Source organism: Capricornis sumatraensis, chromosome 19 (assembly GCF_032405125.1).
Source record: "Capricornis sumatraensis isolate serow.1 chromosome 19, serow.2, whole genome shotgun sequence".
Taxonomy (NCBI): domain Eukaryota; kingdom Metazoa; phylum Chordata; class Mammalia; order Artiodactyla; family Bovidae; genus Capricornis; species Capricornis sumatraensis.
The window spans coordinates 75,993,531-75,999,719 of NC_091087.1; positions in this window are offsets into that span (position 1 = coordinate 75,993,531).

Genomic DNA, 6,189 nt, shown 5'->3' on the forward strand with positions numbered 1-6,189 from the left:
TTTTTCGGATCCCATATATTGGAGAAATCGTACAGTATTTCTCCTTCACTGACATTTCATTTTAGCGTGCTGCCCTCGAGATCCATCCCTGTTGCCACAGATGGAGGAACCTCATCCTTGTTTACGGCCAAGCAGTGTCTCGCTGTGCATACGTGCCTCGTCTTCTTTATCCACGCGGACATGGATGGGCACGCGAGTGGTTCCCACGCCTTGGTTACGATAAAGCTTCCGTGAACACAGGGTGCGTCCGTCTCATATTAGTGCTTTTACTTTCCTTGGCTGCTCAGAAGTGGAGTCTCAGGGTCGTATGGCAGTTTTGTTTTTAGCCTTTTGAGAAACCTCCATGCTGTTTTGCACAGTGACTGCACCAGTTCACGTTCCCACCGACAGAGCACACGGGCGCCCCTTCTCCACACTCTCCCCGGCACTCCTTACTTGTCCTTTTGATGAGAGCCTTTTGACATGTGCAGTGATAGCTCACTGTGGTTCTGATTTGCATTCCCCTGGTGAAGAGTAATGCTGAGTATCTTCTCATGCATCTTTCGGTGCATGATGTATGTATTGACATATATCTACATGTCTTCTTCGGAAAAAATGTCTACTCAGGCCCTCTGCCCATTTCATGATTAAGTTGTATATTTTTTTATGTTGAGTTGAATGAGTTCTCTGTCTATTTTGGATGCTAACCTCTTCACAAAAATATTATCTGCAAGCATCTTCTCCCATTCAGTGGGTGGTCTTTTTGTTTTGCCAACATAATCTTTACCAAAATGCAAATGGAATTTTTCACAAAACCAGAAGGAGTAATTCTAAAATTTCCATGGAAACACAAAAGAGCCCAAATAGCCAAAGCAATTTTTAAGAAGAAAAACTAATCAAGTTGTATCACACTCCCTGATTTCAAACTAAACTACAAAGCTACGGTTATCAAAACAGCATGCTCATATATTGCTGTTCAGTCTCTCGGTCGTGTCCGACTCTTTGCGACCTCACACATTGCAGCGTGCCCACATTCCCTGTCCTTCACCATCTCCCAGAACTTGCTCAAACTCATGTCCATTGAGACGGTGATGCCATCCAACCATCTCATCCTCTGTCATCCCCTGAAGGAGGAAATGGCAATTCACTCCAGTACTCTTGCCTAAAAAATCCCACAGACAGAGGAGCCCAGTGGGCTATCGTCCATGGGGGTCGCAAAGAGTTGGACACACCTGAGCATGCGCAAACACTAACGTACCCCTGGATATGACCTGACATGCTACTTCCAAGTATCCAGGAGAAAAGAAGCCTTATGTCCATACAAATACCTAGGCATTTCTGTTTGCCTCAGCTTATTTTGTAATAATCCAAATCTGGAAACAACTGAAATATCCACCATCAGGTGACGACTTAAAGTATCTGTTTACCCGTGCAGTGGAACAGTACTCAGCAGTTAAAAGGGATGAGCTGTGGACAGACGCGGCCATAGGAAGGAGTCACAAAATAATTATTCTGAGTGAAAAACAGTCAGACAGAAAAGAGCATATTTTATTATTCCATTTGCATTCTAAAATGGAAACTAATCTGGAATGACAGAAAGCAGATCAGTGGTTTCCTGGGGAGGGAGGAACAGGGCGAGAGGCAGCAAGGAGAAAGGACGTGAAGACAGTTTGTAATGGATTTGTTCGTTTTCTAGATTATGGTGGTGGTTTCACAAATGTGTACATGTCAAAACCTTTTAAATCGTGTACTTTGTGTGCAATTTTTTGTATGTCAATTATCTCGATAACACTGGTTTAAAAATACATGGCGAACTTATAATTTACCACCAGGAGAATACAAATAAGAACTAAACCTTCCAAAACAGTAGTGAAAAATAAAATAGTAAACGACTCCCAAAGCCAAAGACGAGGAGAGAACAAGGAGAGCCCAGCATAAGCAACAGATGCCCCAGCAAACACGCCTGTTTTCATAATAAACACCCTCTTGAAAGACAACAGTACAAGCATGCACTCTTCACACGAAGCATACCTCAAAGAAAATGCTTGAATGTTGAAAAGGAAAGAAAAGGAATTCCCCAGGAGTCCAGGCGTTGGGACGCTATGCTTCCACTGGGGGGCGGTGGGGAGAGCAGGTTCAATCCCTGGTCGGGGAACTGAGATCCCACAAGCAGAAAAGAAAGGATGTGTTGGGCAAACACAAACAATAAAAGAGCTGGCCGCACCCGAACTAGACGAAGTTCAAAACCACTAAAATGGCTAGGAGCAATTTGGTCTGAGGAATAATTCAAGACTCAGAAAACTCGTCACAGTGATTAGCATTTAATGCAATACGTAACTTACCATAACAATCTATATGGCAAGATCATGGGAGATGCCACTGTCAGTTAGCCCCTGAAATGTAAATGCAGAGGTCTTGCGAATGTTAACCGCAAAGCCTGTTATATAGACCATGCCTGTTTAATCTTTCCAAGTGCCTACATACCTGCAGCAACTTGACCCAGTTAGCCAGGGCATTGGCTGACTCCTTGGAAAAGACCCTGATGCTGGGAAGGAACCGAGGGCAGGAGGAGAAGGGGGTGACAGAGGATGAGATGGTTGGATAGAATCACTGACTCAATGAACATCAGTGTAAGCAAACTCTGGGAGACAGTGAAGGACAGGAAAGCCTGGCTTGCTGCAGTCCGTGAGGTCGCAAAGAGTGAGACGTGACTTAGCGGCTGAATAACGACACAATAGCATCTTCTGCAACTCAGGGTTTTTTTCACCTCAATAAGTGTCTGTGTTGAAGCTGTTAAGGACCCATCTGGCCTCCTCCAGGTCCTGGCCGCCGTGAGCGGTCCTGCAGTGTGGCGCTCCAGCCTCAGCTCTGGAACACACGCTTGCTACTGTCGCCCTTAATCTAACAGGGAACCTGAGGCTGGGAGAGGCTTGAAGGACTTAACTGACTCCACAAAGGCGGTGCGGAGCCAGGACCCAAAACGGGGTTTCTCACGCACACTGACCACCGGTGAGAGCCAGACATTTTAAAAGGCAGATTCCTGAGCATCCCTGCTGCTCCATCTGGCAGGGAGTCACTCCCGGTCTCAGTATTGACACAGCACACCCGCCTTGAGTCAGAGGGGGTGTAGTATGTCAGACGGGGAGGGAACACGAGTGTGTGAATGTCTGTGAACAGCTGAGTCTGGGGGCCGAGGTTCCTGCCCTCCCAGCTGTGGGCACCAGTCTCCTTTGAGGTGCCCGGGGTGGAGGCAGGGTCCTCAGAGCCTCACCCTGGTCCTCAGAGCCTCACCCTCCCTTGACACTGAGACCGCAGGCTCAGAGGCGATCTCTGCATTGCGCCCTCCCTGGGACCCTAGGAAAGCTTCGGGGCTGGGGTGGCACAGAACCAGCTCCCGGGTTGTGGGAGGGGGCGAGGGGTGGGTTTGAAGCGTTAAGTATGGCTCTGGGAGCAGCTTGGCTCTTCCGATGACAACTTGCCTTGTTCCAGATGGTTCCTGCGCAGCTCCCCCTCGTTAGCATGCTAATTTATTCTGACTCATCCTGCGGCTGCTGCACAGCGGGGCTGGCGCACACTCCCGTGCTGAGCAGCCCCCGAGGCCCATGAGTCCCAGCTGGAGCAGGACCCCCCCCCCCAGGGCCGTCATCGAGCTGGGGGTGAAGGGAGCAGTTGGGGAGGCAACTTCAGCATCAGCCGGAGCAGCCTGTAATTTCCCCCCGGCAGCCCCGACATCCGCCTGTGACAGAATCCGAATCCGTGGAGCAAGGCCGGAGACAGGGACTCTGGGAAGGCTGGATCCGGGAACTTGCTGCTGGAGCCCCGAGTGTAGCTAACACGTAGGCAGGGTTCTGAAACACAGACCCAAGACAAGGGGACTTGAATGGGACATTCCTTGGCCCACGTCTGCGTCCCCAGGGGTGCAGAACCCCCGGGCCCAGGCCCGGATCCCAGACTCACTGAGGCTGGGCCGTAACATCCGTCCACTGATCAGAGGTCACTGGTCCCCTTCAGCTCACCACAGCCCTGCTGTGCCCCTCCTCATCCCCCGCTTCCCAACGTAAGGCCCACAGCCCTGCCCAGAGGCACCCCTGGCACCAGAGGAGGCTCAGCCTCCACGCTGGGCAGGTGGAAGCGCCAGTCGCTCTCGGGAGGAGCCCAGGGGATGCGAAGCCGGACAGCCGGGGGCCCGGCCGGGGTTAGGGCGAGGGTCAGGGGCCCGGGGGGCACTGAGGCCAGGGGCCCAGCAGCCAGCGGCCATGAGCAAGCCCTGCCCGCATCGCACACCACCACGCACACCACCATCGCACACCATCACCCTCAGATGGACAGCTCACTTCCCAGCCATCTCAGGGCCAGCGTCAGGGACTCCCCCCGCCAGCGGAGGGGGAGCAGAAGAGGCAGCTTCTGGCCCCGTCCTTCCAGGCACACTCACCCTGCCTGCTGGGGAGCCTGGAAACAAGCATTTAATCTGGGTGAGATTCAACACCCAGGTAAAGCAGCTCTGCACCGCCCCCCACCCCACAGCCAGGGCCCAGCCTGCCCCTCCCCAGCCGCTCCGCTCCACCCTGGGCCTCCTGGCAGGTAAAGTCGGATGGGACCCCTCAGCGCTCACGTTCTCTGCCTGCAAGGAGCTCCATCCGCTGCAGGGGCAGAGGCGCAAAGCTGCGGGTGGGCAGGCTCTGGAAGCCCCAGAGGGGTCAGTCACTGTCTGCTGTTTCCCGGCCACCGGGGGTGGGGGAGGGTCCCTATGCCCACAGAGGGGAGAGTCTGAGCCTGGCGCTGGGCTGCTCTGGGCGCTGGGCTCCAGAACCTGGGGTCAGCTGGGAGACTAGGGGAGCCGACGGAGGCAGCCTGGGATGTGGGGGGCGGCCCTGGGGGCCTGGACACCACAGGGACACGGGGAGAGGGCCTAGTCTGCGGGTGTCCTGGGGGCTTGGCCAACCCCTGGGACCCACGTCCTCTCCCGGGCTTCCTGCTTCCAACAAGCACGTAGCAGTCAGGCCACAGGAGAGGAGTTTGGACGTGCGGGGCTGAGACCCTGGGGCCCTGGGGTGCCATGTCGGGGGATCAGGTGTGACCCTGCAGGGAACAGGGAGCCCCTGAGCTTCAACAGCATGAACCGATCAATAAGCTTTGAGATTCACCAGGCAGCCGCAGGGTGAGGGCCTCCCCCATTCACCTGTGGTGACCCCAGCTGCGTCGTCCCACCTACCTGGGAGGCTTGTGGGTTAACACATGTGCAGCGGAGCACAAGGGCCGCAAGGTGGGCCGCGCTTCAGCAGAGACCGCCGGAGCGATCGAAGAGAGGCTCTCGGGCCCCAGAGGAGCCACAGCCTGGCCCCCAGGTGGGGAGGGAGGCTGGACCCTCCAGGTTTATTGGGGTTCCTGGGCGCAGTGCTTCGGGGCTCCCAGGCCGGGTTGGTCAATTCACACTGGAAGAAGGGGGTTTTGGTGAGTCCCACGGGGCCTGATCCAAGCGGCTGTAAGACACGAAGGGCAATTGCGAGCCACGCCTGCACCGTACGCTCCCTGGGACTGCAGCTGCTCCCAGGATGGATGTTTGCAGTGGGTCTCAGGCCCAGTCGCGCATCCCCAGGCCGCTTGATGAGCAGAACGGATCTGAGGCAGCAATGAGCCAAAGTCCAGACTGCCTGCGCCCTCCAGTCAGTCGGCATGCTAGGGGAAGCAAGCGAGAGAAGGCAGGGGCCGTGTGCCGTCTCCGAAAACGGCGGTCACAGTGGCAGTGTGGGCAGCGATTCCACCCCTGCCTCCGGTCACCCAGACTCCCCCGTTCCTATTCATTTTCCGAGCCTGGTTACGCAGACCCCCGGCGACTCTGTGAGCCACCCGACATCCCGCCAACAGGCTCCTTTTCTGCCTAAGAGACCTGGAGGCGGGTGCTGTCGCTTGCAACCAAGACGCTTGAATGACTCAGATGTGGTACCTGGAACACGGGTCACACATCTCCATGGAAACAGTGTGGGCGGCACTGGGTGACCTGCCCGGCGGGGCTCAAGCAAGCAAAAACCTCCCCATCGTTTAGGAGGGGATGTTTCCGCCCAGCACACGCGGCGTTGGCTTTGACTATCCTAGGACCCCAGGCTGGGCTGAAGGGAAGCAGGCAGAGAGAGCCACCCGGCGCTGAGCAGGCAGGATGGCTCCAGATGCCGGGTGACTGCGGTCAGAACTGGGGCTTCGAAAAGAGAGGAC